Here is a 24,555-nt window from a genome sequence, read left to right on the forward strand (position 1 = left end):
GCCGTTTGCATAATTTGATTTTTCTGTTAACTGTCTTGTCTTTGAAATATTATTTTAAAATTCTGAAGTTCTTATTGAATTGAACACATAGAATTCCAGTTTCTATTTCTAGACTTACATACCCCTCAACTGCTGTCATCATGCTGTTAATTGAATGTTTGTGTGAAGATGATAGCATTTTCAACAGCAAGAGCAAAAACATTGTTCTCAACTTTTTGATTTTGGTCTCTTTTTTTTGGCTGTTTCTAAAGCTGATTATAACTTTGTTTCCCAATCTCTATTTAGTTAATCTTGGCTTTTGACTTTTCTATTTGATGACTTCACTTTGGTGTGTCACTGCTTATCACTCTAATGTATTTTTGTTCAATAACTTCAAACAGTGTAGCACTCTCTGTAGCATCATGAGAAAGATAATACTTTTAAAAATATAGTTATAAAGAAAAATGAACAGGGGAAATTAATTCTGAAGAATGAAATCCTCTCTATATACTCATAAATTCATCATTTCAAACAACTGATACCATTCCAGCAAATACCTACAGTGTAACAGGGAAAGCCAAATCTGTAAAAAGTGAACAGATGCAAATGAAAATAATAGGATAAAGGATTCTAGAATGATAGCTGAATCAGAATCATCAAGTATACTTCTCTCTACCTAGACAACAATATGTTTGATGCAAATATGTTGGGACTCTGGCGACTGTTGATGACATGCTGCTTCCAGGAAAAAGCTTGGATATAAATTGTAGTTCATTTTAGTAAATTTCATGACTGAACTCCTTAGAAAACCATAGTGCCTAACCTGCTTGGCACTACTTCATACATTTTGCCACACAGAATTGGTAGGAAAATGGAGCATGTCTGTGTGACTTCACTGGGAATGGACACTGCGAAGCATGCAACTGGTTTGACCACGTGGACTTCACCACTTGTCCCACTTCCCTTTGCTGATTTGAATTTGCATTATTTTACTGTAATAAACCATAATCATAATTACAACTGTTGTTATGAGTTTTGTGCTTCATTGAGCCTATTGGTGATTTTAGGAACTCCTAAGACAACAGAATTTGCATATCCATTAATTATTTTTCTATATAGCTATTGAAGTGACTTAAACCCTCACCTTCAAATGCACACTTAATCCTCACATGACTTCTCTCCTCTTTTGTACTTTCTGCTTTTTTCAGTCCATGTGGTAAGTGAGTGTAGGGAAGTCTGGCTAGCCAAATATTTTTCTCTTCTCCTCAATGTAGCAGGGTGAGTGAGCTGATCTAAACTTATCTCCACACACTGGTAAGTTTCCTTTCTTTGACAAACTTATCTCTTGGGACTACATTTTGCATTTGTGTGTAGATAAAAGTCTTCCCGTAAGTTGAAGGATATATCATATACACTAATCAGGCTTTTACCAGAGCTGTGTACTTGAAGATAAAGAGTCTTGGAGAGGGATTACAAAAGTGGGTATTTTGATTCTATTCTACTACGGATTTTTCATTACAGGTATAGTTGATAGGTAACTCCCCGGAAGAGGAAGAGTAATTTGCAGAGGAATATTTTGTCCTGAATTTCCTGGAGGCTATATCCTCAAATAGTACTAAACACTAAATATTTTTCTAAACTGACAAGGCTTTCAAAAATGCCTTAAGTATTGAAAAGTGGAAGAATAGTGCTAATTATGCTAATTAGTTGCAATGGATATGTCAAATAGGAAAAGCACTCAGTAGTTCCCTTTTAATTTATTGGCCTTGAGAACCAACAAGAATGTGCTCATGGTCTTCTTTGCTCTTCAGCTAGTGACTGCATGTGTCAGGCAATTAACCTCTTTTATTTCAATTTTTCTATCTGCTTGGTAATAACGTTGACTTCAGAGGAATGTTATGACAAATAGTGCTACATTTTAGGGAATTATTTTTTCTTGTTAATCTGGACTTAATTGTTGCTGCTTATTTTGATGATAAATTTCCTTATTCAGCCATTAGAAAAGATGAAATACTGCCATTTGCGACCACGTGGATATATCTTGATATTATCATGCTAAGTGAAATGAGTCAGACAGAAATAGTCAAGGACGATGTGTCTTCACTCATATGTGGTATATAAAATTGAAAGCAACCAACAGACAAGACAAAAAAGAAACAAAAACTCATAGACAACAATTTAGTGCTTAGCAGAAAGTCAGAGGATGTGGGGATGATAGAAGAGGGTAAATATAAGGTGATGGAAGGAGAACTGACTCTGGGTGGTGAACAGACAATGTTATATATAGATGATGCATTATGGAATTGTACACTTGAAACCTGTGTAACTTTACTCACCAATGTCACCCCAATCAACTTAATAAAGGTCATTTTTTTAAAAAAGGAAATAAGTAACCCAGAAATAAACCCAGAAGCAACAGGTATTAGTACATTTTGTAGGGGACTATTTCAATGTTGTTGTCTAGGTCTTTATGTTGAATAACAAAGCCTAATGGTCACATTTATAGCCACAAATGTAATAGTTCATAAGTGGCAGTGCACGTGTGACTCTTTCTTCTGTGCTGATGCCATACTCTACCTGAAATGTACTGTTCTCTCTGGAAAGCAATGATCAACACAAAGTTAGTCTTACTTTTGTAAATAATAAACAATTACCTCTAGAAAAGCAAAGTCTATGTATTTCTCAACAACTAAATATTATTTCCTACAAATTTGAATTCACAATAGTGCTAATATAAATTTCTTCTAAATCCATAAATTCATGTCAACTATCCGTCCACATTTGGAGAATTAATAGTTAATTCATTATTAGTTCCTTCAATGCCACTTTGATTAATTTATTACGATAGGCACCAGGTAATTTTTCTGATTTACATATTTTCAAATGTATGCTGGATAATTCAAATTCATGGAATGGATTCTATAGTACCATTAGTCCTGTTTAATATCTTCCTTTCCTTTAGTAAAAATCCAGAATTTTACTAAACTAGAAAACAGCATGTCCTAGTAAAGAATTATCCCTTAACATTTTTATAGTATGTGAAGATATACATTTAAGCAAAGTATAAATTTTATCATTATTCAAATAAGTAATATTATAAATTAGATAATTTTATTTCTTAATTTTTAACACAGTTTTCTGGGGTATAATTGGTTACAGAAGAACTTGACCTATTTATTATACACGATTTGATGAGTTTGGAGATGAAAGCTTCACAACCATCAATGTAGTAAACACACCCATCACTTCCAAATGTTTCCTCCTACATCTTTGTTTTGTTTAATTTAGCTTTTGTAGTAACAGTATTTAACAATTGAATAATTGTATTATTATGCTTGCTTTAGCCATTTATATTAAACAGGTTAAGCTCTAGAATTTGATAGACACTTCAACTAGGAAATCAAAACCATTATATTTTGGTGGTCTGTTGTGGTAATAACGTGCATCTTGTGTTTGTTATCATTAACATAGCAACAGTTGTAATAATTATGAGCCTTAATTTTGTACTTATTACCAAAGCATCCTTTCTTAACAACAATGTATGAAGCAGTATATGTGTTTATTCAGATTTAACAAGTGAGAAAACAGTGGCCAAGAGCATACAACTAGCAAGTGATGGAAAACGATGCTTAGCCCAAGCCACTCTATTTTAGAGGTAGTATTCTGAACTACTTCCCCATTCTTTTTTCCTATTTATTGCTAAATCCTATGCCTCATTCCTATTCATAACCAAATTAGTGATTGATTTACATAAAAATGGTATTAAAAAATGTCCAATGGATTTTTGGATTAAAACTGTGATCTGTTCACATTTAATAAGACATTAATACTAATATTCAACTTAGATGTTTATGCATTCATCATTTTTTCATATTTAAATATTTTAATTGTGGTAAAATATACAAAATAAAGTTTACTATCCTAACCATTTTAAAGTATATATTTGAGTAATATTAAATTTTCATTTGCTTAGTGCTTTATTTCTAAGTGAAAATGAACATTTTTCACAAAGATACCAGAAGTATTACTTTAAAATCTGAATAAGATTGTAGCCTGTTATTTTGTAGTTTTCTTTCAAATATAATATTTTAAAATTCATTTCCAGTATAGTCTTGTTTTCTTCAGTTTCTTGACTTCTTTATGTATCTTTATCTTTCTTTATTAGCATTAAGAAAGCTTAAAGAGAAAGATTCTGCTGCCATGTGTACAAATTCAAGCCTTGCTTCTTTTTTTTTTGTTTTTGTTTTTTGTTTTTTGTTAGCCAAGTGACCCTTGGTAATTTTTTTTGTTTTGTTTTTTGTTTTTGTTAGCCAAGTGACCCTCTAATCATCATTGGTCTCATCTATGAAAAAGGACAAATAATAATACCTACCAATAGAGTACATTAAATGAATTAATAGATGTAACAGTTCCTAGAATATAATGAACACTCAATTCTTAGCATTTATTGCTGTTTTTATTTCATTAAATTGCTGAAGGAAATGGAAAATACAGTAAATAGGACAAGCTAAGAAGATTTCAGTATTATTAAGTACATTCACATTGTTATGCAACCAATATCCACAACTTCTTCATCTTCCAAAACTGAAGTTCTGGATATTGGTTGCATAACAATGTGAATGTACTCTCCACTTTCCTCTTCTTGCCTTGGCAACCATAATTCCACTTTCTGTTTCTGAGTTTGACTACTTTAGGTACCTTATATAAGTGGAATCGTACAGTATTTGTCTTTTTTTCATGACTGGTTTATTTCACTTAGCATAATGTCCTTAACTTTCACCCATGTGCTAGAATTTCCTTCCACTGTAAGAAAATAATATATTGAAAAAATATTTAACTAAAAGGTTTCTTTTCATAAAACTATATGTACTTTAAATGGAGGCAATTTGTATATACTTTATATACATACATATTTTATATAAAACAACTTTTAAAATAATTGTAATTTGTTTTTAAATGCTCAAAATTTGTGAACAATTATCAAAATATTTAAATCCAAATCATCTGGGACCTTTGCAAGTATCTTGAACTATTTCTCAACATTTTAATTATCAACACTATTCTTATGGGAATCAATTTTCTTAGATTCTTACAATTCTATGATTTTGTACAGTCAGTTAATAAATGTGAGTTTACCTTCACATATTCTCTCTGTCAGAGAATATGTTGTGATTTAAAATTTTGATATTTTATTTGCATGGTAAATAAAATGAAAATAAGTTTTTATTGTTTCATATTACAATAATTGTCCCCTCTTCATAGATTTTTGACAACAAAATCAGAAATTCTATAGCTTTTTTTTAATGATGCCGTTTATCATGAGAAAAAGTCTAATACTCAGATTTTCATCTAAAGTTGTATTTTTTAGCATACGAATTTATTTAAATATTTCATAATTATTACATATGATTACAGGTTTATCTAAGGAAACGTGATTATGCATTCTCTTTTATAAGTATTTGTATTTGAAATGTGCTATGTATTTTCACTGGCTTTTAGGTTTTAAAATCTGAAGTATTTTAATAAACATTTTTAAATAAAATTTTGACTGCGCTAATACTTTAATTTTGTTCCAAAATTACAAACACTATTTAGATAATATGGTGAACTTTGAAACAGTTATTTTAAAAGTATATTTGAGACAATAAATTAATGATAAAATAAAAACTATGCTGGCACAAAATATGTTCTTTTGAAAGATATGTTATGAAATGTGGTATCATTTTTCCCTAGCAATTTTATCCTTTGCTCCTTACTGTGGCTACTCAGGCGTTAGATTATACGACTATTCTCTCTATAGAAAGTGAATTGATCTATTATTGAACTACTCTTTCCAAGTAACTGGTTCTTTGATATTTGATTCTAGACTACCCAAAAATTGCATCCTCTCTTAAACAATTTTCTTTTTTCATTTTTTCCAAAGCAGTATCAATGAGTACAGCAAATCTGGACCTCACTGACTTATCTGTAAAGAAATGTTTTTGTATAAGTATAATAAGTAATATAATATTCAATAGCTTGAAAATGTGAATGTCAAAATTAGCAAATGCAGCATCATCTGACTTTGGCCCCTCATATAGGAGAAAATTGTGTTTGCTTTCTGTTACTTTATTCTGGTCTGATTACTGCTGAGGCAGCTTATTCAACACAGAGGGAAATATTTTAAAAATAAGACTTTCACTTTCAAATCACATCATGATAAAAATCACTAATTTTTCCTTTCCTATTATCACACAAATATCTCTGGAGACATAAGAAAAGGGAAAATACAAAGGGTTTCTGGTAAATCTGAGTATGATTCCACTTAAATTTTATCACTGAAAGAAAGAAAACTAAATAAAATACATAATAAAATTACAATTCACTCTTTGAAATAAATTGGCACCAACTTCCAAGAAGTAGTGAATGCATTTGACTTTTCTTCACCATGTTTAGCTTAAACTCTCATCATTTTCTTCCACCAGAGAATGGATTTAACTCACTAACCTACTGTAAAAGTATACCTCAACCCAATCGCGCAGGGTTGTTTTCCCTCCTTGTAGTTTGGGTAGAAACAATGCAAAGTGTAGAAGGGAATGTTTGAGAAGCACTAACGTCTCTCAGGGGAAATCAGGGGGGAAATAACAGTAGATTTAAGAAAAGAATACACTAAAATACAAAAAGAAAGAAATATCACTCTGAAACCTAAAAAAAATAAAATAAAATAATTGTTTATTTTAGATAAAGCTGAGGAAAATTTCAGATAACTTTAGCTTCATGTCCATGATACAATGTAAAAATATATGGCCTTTATGCAATCATGCCAAGAAATTATAAAGAAAACAAATGTGATGGCAAATATGAAACAAACAGATTCAATATCCAAATCAGACCAATAAGTCATAGCATCCATGCAAAAAAGGTTAAGATAGAATAAAATTTAATGTAAAAAAAAGAAACTGTAAGCCTCAATACAGATTATTTTAAATGTAAATTTGGAATAAAGACAGCATTTCTAAATATAATTCTGTAAGAGGCTGATATTTGCAAATAAATAAAAACGTAAATTCCACATCAACTGAAATGACAGAATAATATGAAATAAAAGTCCTGAAGATACTTGACACATTTATAGCAATAAAGATGGAATATACTTAATTTATCAAATGATGTTATAAATGAAAGTGTCTGTATGTACAAATTGTTTGCATAAAAGTGAGGCTAGATAGGATTAAGAAACTTCAAAACACCACTCGTCAGAGCCCCAGTCCAGTTTTTTTAATCACTGGGATACATAGCATTTCCCTCTTTCATTTTATATGTTCTACTTTACTTAACCACCAAAATAAATCAAGTATTGATAATACTCCTATTGTGTGTACTTACTGTCAACATATATCTGTTCTGTCATTGGAATAATCCTTGGTTTTTTCAAGTAAGTGTAATTTATACTCCTGTGAGATCTTTTCTTCCATTTGCATGGAATAATATAACAAAGGGGAACAGTCAGTTAATAAATGTTAGTTTACCTTCACAATGTGTGTACACATACTTAAATTTTATTATTCAGGGTCAAAATGTCTTTTTAACTTTATTTTCAGTTTCATCTCCGCTCTCTGTTAGTTTTCTTCATGCCTATACTACAATATTTTTCAACATTGAAGCAGAAGATTTAAAGATAGCACTTTCATGATGTTATCTGACACCACTATTTTGAAGGATGACACATTAATATGGCTTTTTTCCAATTTAGTCACATTAATTATATGCTGTTAGGACTAAAGTGGAGTGAGGTTTTGGTATGGTATGAGACTCAGAGTTAGCAGGAGGATATCTGTTCCTCATGTCACTTGAACATAAGAATTATTGAATGCAAATTGTTTGTGTTTCATGCTGCTAAATGATGTCGGCTTATAAAACTGTTAAAACAAAGTGTCTTTTTAAAAACAGTCCTGTCTCAAACTAACAGTTTCAAAACAAGTACATCTCAATTACCCTGTTTCCCCGAAAGTAAGACTTAGACGGACCATCAGCTCTAATGTGTCATTTGGAGCAAAAATTAATATAAGACCCGGTATTATGTTATATAAGACATGGTTTTGTAGTAAAAATAAAACTGGTATTATAGTATAGTATAGTATAGTATAGTATAGTATAGTATAGTATAGTATAGTATAGTATAGTATATTACGTCTTATAGTAAAATAAGACCATGTCTTATATTAATTTTTGCTCCAAAAGACTCATTAGAGCTGATGGTCTGGCTAGGTCTTACTTACGGGGAAACATGGTACACTGTGAAAGCTTCTATGTCAAATACATTTTGTTCAGGCTCTTAAAAAAAATTCTTTATTCCTCATATACTTTCCTGGACTTCTGGCCATGTATGTTCAAGATGATGGTTTGGCTCTCTTACCCTCCGATCCACCCTCCCTCTACTTGAAGGAGGGAATCTAAGAACCTGTACTCTCCCTCCTTTGTTACCAGGGTTCTGGTAGTGAACTAGGTTGTATTTTTCAGGCAATTTCATGAGATTCAGACGACTTCACCTTGAATGAACCAGAAGGTTTTGGCAGACTAGAGGGTTAGCAGTGTCTGGACTCCCAAGTGTCCAATTTTGAGTGTGTGGTACCATGTGTGTGCTTCATGGTGATGGACAAAGCAGTAACATTTCCCTGAATCTGGATTTCAGCTACAGAGGTGTGACCTAGGTGCAGATGCCTGTGATAGCTCCTTAACTTCCATTCCTCTAGTCCTTCAGTGATGTTTAAGCACATTACTCTTATTTGTCTTAAAACACTAAAAGTGGTTTCTGTTTTTTATATACTCTTGATTAAACAAATTGTAAAAATAAGATTTTGAGAATGTAAGATTCATTGTTTTTGAGAAAAAAATGCACTATTAGAATTACTTGGGTTTTATCACTTCACTGAAATCAAAAGATTCACAAGTCTACTGTTTAATTCTTATTCTTCTATTTGTAAATATATAAATTTTACATAAAATAAGAAAAACATCATTATTGGAGAAATGTTTATTGTTTGATCATCTCAAATTGAATATAATACCTGTAAATAATCAGCTAATGTAACTGCATTTATATGCTTAATGCTATTGTTTTTTTTTTCTTTTTTTATTAGTTTCAGGTGCACAGAACAATGTAATAGTTAGACATTTATAATTTATATCCCTCACACAGTGATAACTCCCCTCCCCCCATCCACTACCCCTCTGATATCGCACACAGCCATCACATTTCCACTGTCTCCATTCCTAATTGCTTAACAAAACATTTTAACAAACAAAACCAGCACATCTTCCAAATACTGAAAGATCACAGAAATAATACATTAATGGGAATATATTGGTAAGAAAAATAGTAATATTTGTCAATTTTCCAATGCTTGTAAATATCATCAACACTCTAAATAGCAAGCATACAGAGATTATTTCCCAACATTAGACAGAGATGTCCATGTAATAAACTGACTTAGAACCTAATTTTATGTGATAAATGATTTATGATGATTTAATTGTTACTTATTGGGATTTGGGGTAGAATAAGGGATGCAAAGCTGAGGGCTATAGCCTCCACAGTAGATTCTAGGTATGCTAGAGACAGGCCCACTAGCTTTGTTCTCTTCCTTTCTCCCTTCTTTCCTTCTTTCCTTCCTTCCTTCCTTCCTTCCTTCCTTCCTTCCTTCCTTCCTCCCTCCCTCCCTCCCTCCCTCCCTCCCTCTCTCTCTCTCTCCCCTTTCATTCTTCTTCTTTTTCTCTGTTTATTTTGTTATAGGTATACATTATTACAATTTTAAAACAGTTTTTTTTTCTTTTTTTAATTAAAATTTATTGAGGTGACAATTGTTAATAAAGTTACATAGATTTCAGGTGTAAAATTCTGTAATACAGCATCTGTATATCACATTATGTGTTCACCACCCAGAGTCAGTTCTTCCATCACCATATATTTGATCCCTTTTGCCCTCATCTACTACCCCCTGTACCCCGTTTTACACTCTGGTAACCACTAAACTATTGTCTGTGTCTATGAGTTTTGGTTTCATTATTTGTCTTGTTCCTTTGTTGTTTTCAAGTTTATATCCCACATATCAATAAAATCATATAGTTCTCCACTTTTTCTCTCTGTCTTATTTTGCTTAGCATGATAATCTCAAGATCCATCCATGTTGTCATAAATGGCACTATTTCATCTTTTCTTATGGCAGAATAATATATTTTTTTGTCTCTATACATCAGTTCATTCCAAGTCACTTCCTTCAGATAGATTGGTTTCATAGCTTGTGTCTGATACATTTAAGTTATACCCTATGTGATTATGTGTTTTTGTTGTTGTTGTTGTTTGTTTGTTTTTTGACTACTGCACAGGAATCTACATGTTTCAAACTCTCCAAAGATATTTAAGGGATTGAAGAGGATTTCATTAACTTTATCTTTCCCCAGACTAATTCCCTTCTTTATACCTTTTAATAGAGGTAGGTGTCCAAACAGTAAACAATGGGCTAGCCACCCCACCTGCTATTGAGCCTGCCTTCTCCCCCACCTCTCCCTGACACCCCCCAAAAATAAAATTCTACATAGATTGGATTTCCTACAAAAGGAACACAAGGATGACTGGAGAAGCAGAATGAGTTATAAGGAACTAAAGGGTCAGTTGGACACTGAGTATTTATCAGCGGTGATTCCCAGAACTGAACCCAAATTTTGAATAAAATAGGGGGGGGAAACAATATTAAATACAACAAATACTTTTCCAGGTTACACATACTTAACGAACAGTTTAAAATATTTTCTCAAATTTAGATAAACTCTTCATCAATTGATTATGCATTCCCTCACCAAATTATCACAGCTTTTATTAAAGAATACATAGCCTTTATTTTTTTATTCTTTATGAAATATGAACATTTTATTAAAGTAGGGCCTGGGTATTTTTGACAATCATCTCAGTGCTCATGAGATGAACTGCATTTCTTAGAATGTTAAAATGTCCTAAGAACAAGATAATGTGCTCAAATTGAACAGGAAGTCATTATTGTCTCACTCATACCTCCCATGTCCCTCTGATAATGTCACCTAAAATTTTCTGAAAACAGATTAGATAATGGCAGGATATTTAAACTAGGAATAGCTTTTAAAATATGAGAATAGGAGAAAAGGTTTTGCCTTATCACATTTTGTCCATAGCCTTCATTTTTAGTTAGGCTACTTATGGTGTGTAGCCTATTTCTATAATGCCTGCAGGCCTCATGACATCAATCACAACATCTAAGAATGTGTGAACTATTCCTGGTCCCTAACCTTGGTTACCTTGAGTCTCCATCTGACATGACAACTATTAAATGAGAGTAAGGAAGATGGTTGGTTGCCCAAGTAACTCTTAATGGAATATACATGCAAATGTATACATAAGTGCTCTGCATTCCTAAAGTTGTAACCATCATTCATCATTTTTAAGCAAGACTTTGAGAGCTGTAGAAATATTACAACCTCCTCAAGAACCTAAAGAATTTACTGATGTGAAAGAAAATGGAGTAAGTATAAATTCTCATGTGCGCACTTTAACTCAAATATAATACAGAAATCTTAAGTGTAGAAACAAACTGTATTAGTCTGGGTTCTCCAGAGAAACAGAACCAATAGGAAGAAAGGTGAGATGTCTCACAATCTTTAATTGGCAAGCTGGAGACTAGGACAGCCAATGGTATAGTTTCAATTAAGTTTGAAAGCTTCAGAACCAGGAGAGCCTTTGGTATAAATTCCAGTATAATTCTGAGTTCAAACGCAGGAGAAGAAGTTCAAGTTCAAACACAGGCACAGAGAGAAAATTCTCCCTAACAGCCTTTTTTGATCCATATAGGCCCTTAAAGGATTGGATGAGTCCCCTACATTGGGTTGGGCAATCTGCCTTATTCAGTCTGCTGATTCAAATATCAATCTCATCTAGAAACACCCTCACAGACACAACCAGACATCACATTTAACCAAATATCTGGGCACACTGTGATCCAGTCAAACAGACACATAAGATGTGTCACAATTCCTAACGGTACCTCTACCATTTAGTTAAGCACTGTATTTTCAATTTACTACTGTTCGTTTTATACATAATATGGATAGCAATGTAATTCTGCTCTGGCATGATACACTTTATTAATGGATATTTATCCCCTTCTAACCATCAGACTATTGTAGTTAAAAAATGAAGCAAATGGGGGATATCTGACCAGCTTCTCCCTGTCTTGGCCTAGCCACTTTCTCCCATTACTATTCCTATATTGAAGCTTATGTGACATCCGGAAGGAAAATCTCCCTCATTGCACTCAAATAGACTTCTATTTGTGTTTGCGCTCTGTTTGCATGCATGAACCCTTGTGTCCAAAACAGGTGAATTAAGCCTAGGCCTGCCATGAAAGTACACTGTTGAAGTTCCAAAGAGAAGTGCCTTGGTTAAGGCAGCCAAACAGGTAATGTTTATTTTGGAGTCACTGGCTACCTTGTCCTTCCGAACAGAGCCATGGACATAGTCCATACAGTTTAAAGCCAAAAGACTTGGCTTCAAATAAAGCTCTGTCAATTTTTAGCTTGTTCAATAATTTAACTTCTCTGAAATACATTTTTCACTCCTATAAAACACTTGGTGGGTTATACTGAAATTAAATGAGACTATGTGTGTGAAATGTCAAGTTGTTCTAGCCTGATTCTCAACCAAAATCAGGTTGAATGGTGGAGAAACATAATATTTAAAGACAACAGTGTTGAAGTGACTGAGTTAAGAAGACTTGCAATCTACTCCCTCTTCTCTTTATTTATTTTCTTCTCAGGATTATTTTCTCTAATAATTCTCTACTCTTAATTTTTCAGTGTCATATATTTTTGATACTGTTTTCCTGAAGTCACCCATGACAACTTACCTCTATAATTGTACAGACTAAATAAATGATGTCTCAAGGCGAAAAAATATATACATATATTGAAAAAAAGAACTGGAACTATAAGTCTCAAAGTATCTCTATCTGTCTTCTAATTTACAGTATAATACTAATTTTTATGATGTTAGGAGAAAGCCAAACTAGGGAGATGTTGAAGAAACATGCAATTCATAATACGCACCACTGTCGTTATTTTTTATCATTATTTTTTTTTATTAGACTGGTTCATCTTACTTCGATTTAAACACAGGGCATTCTGAGGTAGTCACGGTTCTAGTGTAGAAAGGATGGAAATCTTAGGCCATTAACATCAGGTGATTTCTTTGGTCCTTCTTTTGACCTTTTTCTCTTTCCCATGACCATAATTTTGTTATAAATATACAAAAAAGTTCCTCAGTGTTCTTGCTTTCTGTTACTTTTTCTAATGATCAATCTCTTATCAACAGCTTGTAACAGGAAAATTCAAGTTATTTTCATTTCATTGTTTTAATTATTAGTGGGATGACATTATCCCTCCTTAAAATAATATTACAATCTGTAAGCAGTTCTGGGAAATGTTCAAGAATTAGTCATATACCTCTATACCGAAAAGTACATCACACACATCCTGTCAACTGCACCTACTATTCAAAATAACTTATGCTCTGCTCGAAATAGAAGTGATCATTAAGCTAAATTTTAGTTTGATGGTCAAGTACAAAGATTATTTTAGATATATATATTTTTTTAACCTCATTCTCTTGGCTCTGCTTCTAGAGTTAATTTCCATTGAAACCAATTGTCTGAGTGGTGAGCATAGGTTAAACGGAGCTCTTCGGATGAATGCTGATTACTGTTTAGTTTACAACTACAATGGTTTCAGAATGTGGTGCCTACTTTTTTTTTTTTTTTCTAGCTACCTTTTTAAAGTAATTGAGGAATGGCAAAAAGCAAATTAAAATAATAGTGAGGAAACTGGACCAGTACATATTTTAAGAAATAAACAAGAATGACTAAAATACTTTTAATAAAATTGTACATAACATCTAATATTCTTATTAGTTTAATTGGGTTCCTTTGTAATTTTTCTCAAGGATTATAACCATCTATCAATTTTATTTTTATTGTATAAAATATATTCAGATGTTTTTACACTTGTCTAGCAAAATCGGGTCACTAAAGGATAAGTTAAGCTATAAACTTCTAAATATTTTTTAACATGAATGTTTTCTTTTATTGATACAGTCTTTGGAAAGTCACCTATGTATAAGCATATTTTCTTTCCTATTGGCAAAATGCTGATATTAAAACATACTCTATTTTATCTCATACATAAAACAGATTTGAAATCTTAATAAGGGCAGGCAAAAGGTCACTTATTATAGGTATGCATGATACTCAGATTAGAGCATTAATCTTCAAGGGAAGTTTTCTAATTAAGAAATTTGAAGAAAATTTTGAGCAAAACTTGATTATTGTAGATACTATTTCATCCATTATATCTAAGAGATCCTGGGTTATCAGAACTTCCTATATTAATGAATAGTTTTGTGGCAAGAGAAATAAAAATGCAGTTATGTAAAGCTATTTTTTTCCTTTTCACAAAATAACTTTAATCATGTAAAAGTCTACAGAAGAATAAAGGTACATATTTCAAATTGCACTTAAAAGTGAAGCTGATGATTTTTACCACGTTAATGTATATCCTGTTGTGTTTTTTTTAATCTATGTGGTTGCATATTTGCAAGCATAGATATGTAGAGAGATATGTGGTTTTTAAACAATTTGCACAAATACTATCACACTGTGTGCATTATTTTGTATTTTGTCATTATTTTTATAATTTCTGCACACACATGCACACACACACACACACACACACACACACACCCATAAAAGTGAATGTAAACAGTTTAAGGAGAAATTTCATAATGTGAGTAGGTTCAAAGCAGGCTAACATGTTAAGTCTGAATTCTTAAGTGTTTATTTATATCACACAGATTTAGAAGAAAAGATAACATTTTGGTTCAATGCAATAGGGAGTCACATTTAATCATTTAACATGAAGTCAATTAAATAGATATTTTATGTTTCAATATGTCATGTTATTTTCCATTTTATGCTGTCAAATAACCTTTTATTATTATTTGAATTACCATTGTTTTCTCACAGGATAATATTTAAACAGAGTAGTATGCTTTTTAATTCTTATTTTCCTTCATTATGTAACACTATGCATCATCATTATGTCGTTGCCTATTCTATATAGACACACATTTCCCTTCCTCTTGGACTTATATCCTAATTTATAGGATTTAATTTAATTTTATTTTACTATTATGACACTCACCAGGGTTTTTGGCAATATTTTTATAGATTAATAAAAACATTTGTCATCAAGCTACCATCTGCTAACTTGTCAATTTCATCTTACCTATGCACAGTGAGGTATCACAGGGCTTATAAAATCTTCTCAACAGTGCAGTCAATGTTGTCACAGAATAATTACCTTCGCACCCCCCACCCCTCCTTTTTCTCATCCTTGTCAACTGAAGTAATAGTAGTCCCACATAGGGACTTGAAAGAAGCACACTAATGTGTGAGTGCAGACACACCATACCACAAAATTCCCCTTCCTTTATGTGGTTTAGAACTATTGAAATTCATTTATATAGCTCTTCAATATAGCTTAATTCTGTATGGTGTCTTAAGTTCCTTTACGGATATTTGGTGGCTCCTTCATTAACCTGAAAATCTACCTTATACAAATTCTCGGCTTAACATGCTGAACATTTCTGATAACAAATGTTTTATTTGACTATTAAACATTTAGTTTTAAATATGTGTGACTATCAACAAATAAGTTTAAAACAGTTTATTATTTTTTTTCTTTGGTTGTTTGTTTGTTTTTGTATAATTAGACTTATGGAGTAATCATTAGCAAATTATAAACTTGCTGAAAACAAAATTTTGTATAGTTTTATTTTGGATAATTTTTTGTTAATTCAATCTTGCCTTTGTATTTGCTTTATATTTTTCTTTTATTTTCATGTCTTGCTCCAAGAAATATCTAGCTTTGTTTTTTTTCCTTTAGCATAACTATATTATCTAACTAAAAATTTTTAGGAAAAAAATTATGTTAATTCCCTACATGAAGGCAGAAGTACAAATATTGTGAAATTTAGATAGAAAAATAAAAAGGGAAGCAGACCATGGGGAAAATATATGTAAGTGACGATGCTTTTATAAACAAAATTATATTTATATACTAATATTTTAACCTATTCATGAAATGTATAATTATATTTTTTAGGATATTTTTAAAGTAACTTTAGCTTTACATTTTAAAACACAGATACATGTAGTAGATTATCCTTATCATTTAAAATTTTAAATAAAATAAAAATCATATTATAACTAAATTGCATTATGTATCTGTTTGCCAATATATCTTTGGCAGCATTCTGGCAGAATACTTTTAGATTAGAACTGCTCTTTTTATAGAAATAAAGTCTTGATCAAAATATTTATTACAGCTTATTAAAATTATAAAATTATCTTCATGATTTGGATTATGAAAAATGAGTAATTCTTAAAACCTAAAATAATATTTATTTGTTAAAAGATGCCTATAATTAAATCACAAAGCAATAAATAGCTATAGTTTAAAATATAAAATGCTGTTACATGTCTATGGAATTCAAAAAGGGAGTGAAGTTTAATGACCTAATTTGGTGATACACTTGAAAATAAAATGCTATTATTATGTTTTAAATGGTGGTCTTTTGAATTAATGTTCAGTAACATGATCTCTTAATTTTTTCACATATACAAAGTAATTGAAATACCATCTAAACAACTGCATCTTTTACTGCAGCAGAATATACTCTTTCTAAACACAATGTTTCAAACAATTCCTATTAATACACCACCATAAATCAACATTTAATCTCTCCTCCTCTTTCTACATTGGGATATCTTTTGTATAGTCTTAATTTTTTCCAATATATCACAAACACATGCTTGTAAGATACTGTACATGTGAGCATGCATTCTAAGAAAGTGGTGTAGTGTTTGTTGGTGATGCTAATGCCACTTTTATGTTCAATGCAAATGGGACCCAGAGAGCAGATCACCTTGAAAAAGCAGTAAAGCACACACCATGGAAACCAACTTTCAAAGTGCAAACAAATCCTAAAGTACCAGAGGGTGTGGAAAAGTGAGCCCTGTTCATCTGAGGGCATATTTAATATTAAATTAAGGGACCTTGATTTAGAGATGGATGGTGAGATGACTATGGAATTGAGGGTGAGGGTGGTTACTTCTTTTTTCTCATTTCCTACTTCCTGTTGAGAGACAGTGTGGTCTTAGAGTTACTACAATGGGTATTATGGATCATGATTTAGGATTAAAATCAACTTGCCTTTAATTCATGACTATAATTATTAACTGTGTGACAATATCCCTTTGATTTTCATTTTTCTTATCACAAAAATAGCACAATTTTTGTGTGCTGCAAATCACATGCTTTATGTGAAAACACCTGGTGGGGAATGCATTGAGTTCACTGCTTCTACATTTTCCTAAGAAAATACATTACAGACAATAGTGAACATGTATTGGAATTTGTATCACAAAACGGTTCAATAGAAGTTTGGTATTTTTCTACATACTCATTTTACTTGGTAATGTATCTGATTGAGTTAATATTTAAATAAAGTTTTAATTTTTCTCCTCAGAGTAAGATTTTTCTTTTGTAATATATGTACATCCTTGGTAATAAATATAAAATACCTCATTTTCTTTACCCAATATATAAACTAAGTGCTGTTCTTATTCTGCTTTTTGTAATGAGAAACTGACACTAGAGATAAAACAACATGCTCCAGTTCGCAGGCAATAAGTGGTGGAGATGACATGTGAAGAAAAGTGAGATATTTGGTTTTTTGAGTTACATAAAAATACAACATACGAAACTGAGAAAATGTCCTTACAGTTACTGTGGAAGTACAAAATATCATGAAGATTTTTCCATAGTAACCTGCCAGAAAAATCGATTTCCTTTTGCCCCATCAAATTATTCCTTCAAATTTTGCTTCTACTTGTCAATGACAGTCACCCACTTTTGTATTGCTTCTATCTCAGTGATGGCCATATAAAAGTCTTTGTGCCAAGGAAAACTACGTCTGCTACTGATGTTCTCCTAGGCCAGAATAGATAGAGCCTCACCTATTCTGATTTATTGTCTATACGTTTACTGGAGACTTTATTGACTTGATCATATTTATGTCAGAATGTCCCTGCTATTAACATCTAGCCAATTATTCATTTGTTTATTTTTTAATTATCAGTATATGACAAGCTTCTACCATCTATACATATACATATACATACATATACATATACATATACATATACATATATATATATATATATATATATATACACACACACACACATATATGTGCTATAGACATAGATACAGATGATATAGTTATATCACAAGTCAAACTGATTTGATGAACATAAAATAAAAATTAAAATCTACTGGTCACCACATCCCATTCCTCTCTCTGGCAATATGCTGGTGACAGAAGGAGTTTGGGTTGATTTATAGAGTTTTGATGAACAGTGTTTGAGAAGCAAGGAAAGACACCAATACCAATAGCTCAGCACTTAGTGTAAAAAATACAATAAAGAAAAAAGGAACTAAAAAGACAAAGTATTACAGGAAAAAATAAGGTGAATGACCAGACAAATGACCAGAATTTAAGCTCTCTTTGCAAAATTATAGATTGGTGATTTTTTTTTTTTTTAAAGTAATGTCTATAAATTAAAATAAATGGAAAACTATCTAGTTTCCTTCTTGAGTTTGCTGATGTGGAACTGCCATGAATAAAAACAACAAATGACAGGAGGAAATAGCTGACAGCAGACCTAGGGGAAAAATCACAAAGATCAGCCTCATTTTCCCATTGAACTGAATTTGATATGGTAGTGTTTTTCTTTTTCTTTTTTTTACCCCCTCAGTCAAGTAGACTATGGAAGGTAATCAAGGTAAATAGATACACAAAACAAAGGCGTACCACCAATCGCTTTCAGTGGTCCATAAAGTATGCTGATGATTCCTGTCTCCTTTTTTATTACAGTCTTACTCTATTGTTTTATTTTGTTTTTTGCCCGTTCGCTATCCCATAGGTGAGATTTGGAGAGCAAAAGTAGAAACAATATTTAGGTGGTCTACTATCTTGATGACAAAGACTGATTTCCATTTATTTCCTTATGTTTTAATCATCCACCTTGTCTTATTCTCCAATAGTTTTTTCTTACGCATTTAAATTGTTTACCTAATAGTTGCTAAAATATTAATTACTTTTGGTGGTTTAATGATTATAATTATTTGCTATTATTTAATTGACATTTTTTCACTCTTGAATGCTTTCCTGATTCATAAAACTCCACATCTCTTAACCTTAACTTCTCAGTTCTCCTACAGTTCAAATTGTTGAATATGTAAGATTTCTGTCAAGAATTTTTCTCATTTATTCTGATATATTTTGCTGTCAAAACTGTACTTGCACTTATAATCCAAGGGTTGATAAACTGCAAAACCAAACAAGAAACATGAATCTGTGAGGTGAATATAATTTAATTATTGCTACAAGTTGGTAAAATGATTTAAATGATTTAAAATGATTTATGTTTTAAAGATTCTCATATTATGGAAATATCTGAAATTACTATATAGTGTTAATAATTTTCCAGTAAGTGAAGAGTTTATGAACTGCCTGGTCACATGATAAACTGTAAAGCAGAGTCTTTCAATAATTGAAGAAAGTTATTACAAAGCACGACATGCATGAATCACTTTCTTACAATGAGACTTGGAACATAGCCTATAGTTAAAGGAACACTCAAATTTAGTTTTGAAATCATAAATTGTAGTTACATTAACATACAGGTTCTTATACCATTTAACAAGTGACCCGATCAGGATAAATAGGTCATTTTCTGGGAACTAACATTATCTTGTTCATTGACCATATTACAAATTTTGTTGGATTCAATGAAGTAATACCAACGCTTTACCTCTTAATATGTTTATAATTAAAATGATATATTAAAAACATACATAATTTATTAAATATTTTATTTTGAACCCACCTATGTGCCAAGCACTATTCTAGGTATTAGCTGGGATATAGTGATGGATAAAATAGTGCCTTGTGCCACAGGAAAGGTTAGAGTTTTGCAGGAGATAAACACACATAAGTGACTGCAATATAACAGACCATAATAAATAGTGCAATAGACTCTAGTATAAGAAATTTTTTACTTATTTATTTATTTTTTACTAAAACACAGAGCAAGCGAGGAAGGAAAATTTATTTCAGTCTGACATGAGACCCAAATTGTGCCCCGGAACAATAGAAACTGCAGAGTCGGATGCCAGAAATGCAACTCAGGAAATATCTAAGGAATATGTGATAGTTAGCATTTTGCTGAATATAAGTAACAGAAAGTAAGTTGGGCTCGTCTCAGTTTAAAGAGGAATTTGTTGTAACATACTGGGGCATTTCACAGAACTCAAAAACAGGAACCATGGATCTCAGAGAAGAGTTGGAGTCAGGGATAAATATTCCATCAGGTCTCTCACTCCTTCTCTGGTCTTTGCTTGCCTTTGTGAAAATGCTCATTAATTTCCTTCTCTTTTCAATAACTCAACATTTCTTTCCTGTTTCACCTGGCCAAACATAGATATTGACACTTTCTTGTTCTTACTTGTAAGGGTTTCAGCTACAGTGAGAAATACTGGATTTCTTCTGTGGTTCTATTTTAAAACATTTCCAGGTAGAGGCTGATTGACACAATTGACTATCTCCAGTCCTGTGAACTGAATAGGAATTGTAACTCTCATTCCATTAGAAGTAATATATGAACAACTGTAATCAAATAGGTAAAAGGAAGAGGGTCAATTTCTAGAATTTTAATGCTTGAGGCATTCCTGTAGGTATCCACTAGAAGAAGGTGGATAAGTTTGGTTAGTAATTCTAGAAATGGCTAGCTCTGAGGTTTGTTATCAGGTGATTACTCAGGAGTCATTATTCTTATTAGCACTCATAAGCTATGAATATTAATAACCAACAATTTTTTCATTTGGTTATAGGACTAAGTCTAATTACCAGAGATAAGACCTGGCAAAAACAAATGAAGGCATCAAGACCCAACCACTGTATAATTTTCAGAGCTACACTCCACGATTGGTGATGGAATAGGGAACCTGGCAACGTTACTGAAAATAATTATCCAAACTATGGAAAGGGGCAAGTCTTTGAGTGCCATGATATTACATTTTATACTGTTTGTTGGATTCTTTTTTTCTTCTCCTCTGCCCAGTTCTTTCTGACAAAAACAGAAGACTGTTTCAGTTAAAAAGGTGTGCTCTATAAATATAGGATTCTGGTAGACTAATTTTGGCTTCTATAATTAGAAATAATGACTCTGAGGTGCTACTTAACCTCTTTAATCTTTAGTTTTACACCCGTAAAACTTAAAATAAATGAGATGATTAATGAACATTACTTGTCACAATTCCTTACACAGAGTAAATGCTCAAAAAATATTAGCTGCTACCAGTGTAAACCTGAAATTTCTATTTTGGCCCATTTGTTATTTTACATCCCCTCCCTGAATAATAAACAGATTCAAATATATCTCATATGAGTCAATATGTCTGTTAAGCAATTCAAACTAGATCTTCCTATTAATACTTGCCAGATGTGTACTACAGACACTAGGAGGAACAATTGGTAATCCAATAGAGGGGATCCCAGCAATTTATTAACTCATATTTTACTGGTGTAATTTGCTAAGTAATCCATTCATCATTCATTCATCTTCTTATTAATTTAACAACTAGTCATCTAGAACAAGTATCTATTCACTGATTTAAAAAAAAAAAAAAGAAAAATACCTGCTAGACAGCACAGATATAGTCCCTGCCATTATGGCATTGACAGTTTTTATGATCAACAACATGTAATCGGCACATTAACAAAAGTAATAGGATATGTTTAGAAGGACTTCTTTGTCTCAACATTGAAACTAACAAATACAAACAGTAACAGAATTTTAAACCAACACCACAGTTTTAGCTCATATAGCTGCTGTGAACTACCCTGTTTCCCCGAAAATAAGACTTAGCCAGACAATCAGCTCTAATGCGTCTTTTGGAGCAAAAATTAATATAAGTCCCTGTCTTATTTTACTCTAAGACTGGATCTTACATAACATAACATAACATAACATAACATAACATAACATAACATAACATAACATAACATAACATAACAACATAATGTAATACCAGGTCTTACATTAATTTTTGCTCCAAAAGACGTATTAGAGTTGATGGTCTGGCTACGTCTTCTTTTCAGGGAAACAGGGCACCAGTAGTTGGGGCACCCAACGGCCCAGCAGTTACATGGGCTGTATATATCAGAAACCTACCAAATACCATTAGTCTCTAAGAGGAGTACTGAAAGAAGAGAGGGTTTCTTTTTGTACTGTAGCAAGCAGACATTCTCCTAGGGAACTCACACAAATGGTTTATTGTTACAAAAAAAGGAGACAAATATATTATTTACCAGTCACATATTTATTCAACTACAAAAACCACCCTTGTGCTATAACCAGTACAATGTTCAGTGAGAGCATTCTTAGGATAGTTTTCTGTCTGTCTGAGATTACAGAATAGTAATCTTTGACTTTCTTTCTTACATTACGGTGCAGAAGAGTGGGAAGTTTGACATGTGTTCCATTACGTTTGTGGATTCACTTTATCAGAGATTCTGTAGCCACCTCTGGTTATAGCAGCATCTGATAGTAAGAGGTTTTCTAAGGGCACTGCTACCAGAAAGGTTCTAAGGGAACATGGAGTGATGTGTCTTAAAAACATCACATCATTCCACACTAGATCTCATGGATTTTAAGAGAGCATGTCAGAAAGCTCTTCATATTCCCTTTGCTCCAGTAAATAATCAGGTGAATTAGCAGGGCTTGAGCCATGAGGAATATCCAGGCAGAGTGAAATGAGGCAGATCGATCAAAAAAGTATGGCAGATGTTGAGGAAAGAGATGACTGTGACTTGATTAGGGTAACAGTGATGGGTATAGAGAAAAACTAATAAACTTAGCATACATTTTTGAGTTCTATCAGAATTTACCATTAGGCTGGAGGTATACAGGGAGGATTCAAGGATTTTTTATTTTTTTTTTATTTTTTAGTTTCAGGCTTTAGCAACTAAGACAGTCATGCTAAATTCAGAACAAGAAACACTGGCAGATTAATAATCCTGGGTGGTGAGAATCATTTGTTCCATTCAGGTCATGTTCAGTTTAAGATGACACAAAGTAGAGGTAAAATAGGCAGTTATGGGACATTTGAAGTCCAGAGAGCAAGTGGAGTGTTTGGACTTTGAAGGAGCCAGATTAAATGTCTCATCTAGCAGGAGGGAAGACTAAGGTCATAATTTTAGACAAAAGTTGGCTTTGAGATTTTAGAGATAAGATTTTGAGACTTGACTTTGGATGGTGAACATATAACACAATATACAGATGATGTATTACAGAATTGTACATTTAAAACCTATATAATTTTATTAACCAAAGTTACCCCGATAAATTTAATAAAATTAACACACACACACACACACACACACACACACACACACACACACACAGATACACAGATTTTGAGAGAGCGCCTCCCTGATACTTTTGTTTTCTCAAGCAATCTGAGATGAGGCCTTTCACTGAGAGGAAAGAGGTATAGTAGTTGGATGTTGAGGAAAGAGCTAAGAGTATAAAACAGTCTCCAGAGTGGGAAATTACTATAGTAGAGAGATATATTAGATTTCTAGGCAGCATCAAGTTCCCATTTGAAGTTTGTGGTCATGAATTTTAAGTGAAACCAGTATGAAACAAAATCAAACTTTGCCTTGAGTTTGAATCTGTTCTGTCAGAGACAATTTATTTATTTTTTTTAATGCAGCCATCGGAAAGAGTGAGGCAAAATAGCTTCTGACCAGATGAGCAGGTCTTCTAGGTTAATTTAAAGGTTAAGTGAGTACATTTCCATACTCAACATATTATAATCAAGTGGAAAAAAAACATGTCTGTGTGTGTGTGTTTGCTTTTTTTTTTGACAACAGATGAAGTTTATGAATTTGATGGTCATCACAACCTCATGGTTAAATGTTATATTCAGAGGCTGTTTAACATGAATTTTATACTTCAAATTCTGCTTTGGAAACATAAATTATTGAATTTAGTTTATTTGATTTTAAATATGGAAATATAAGTTACGATTGTATTAGATGAGAAGCCTCGAGATGAGTATAATCTTGTTGGCATAATCATTCTGTTGCTGTTATGAAATTGTTCTCAGCAAGTTAAGGAAGAAAAGGCTAGAATATGTTTACATTTTAGCAATACTATAAATAAAGTGGTATTTAGGGTAACCTATACCCTTTTTTAAGCTTAAAACATACTCAGGTTTGTGGATTATGCTAATATCAACCTGGTTAGGATGGAAACTAGGTTTCCCAAACAATCTCTCCCTATATGATTCCAAGTGAGTAATGACCAAAAGCGACTGCATGAGATT

This window comes from Rhinolophus sinicus, linkage group LG04 (assembly GCF_036562045.2).
Source record: "Rhinolophus sinicus isolate RSC01 linkage group LG04, ASM3656204v1, whole genome shotgun sequence".
Taxonomy (NCBI): domain Eukaryota; kingdom Metazoa; phylum Chordata; class Mammalia; order Chiroptera; family Rhinolophidae; genus Rhinolophus; species Rhinolophus sinicus.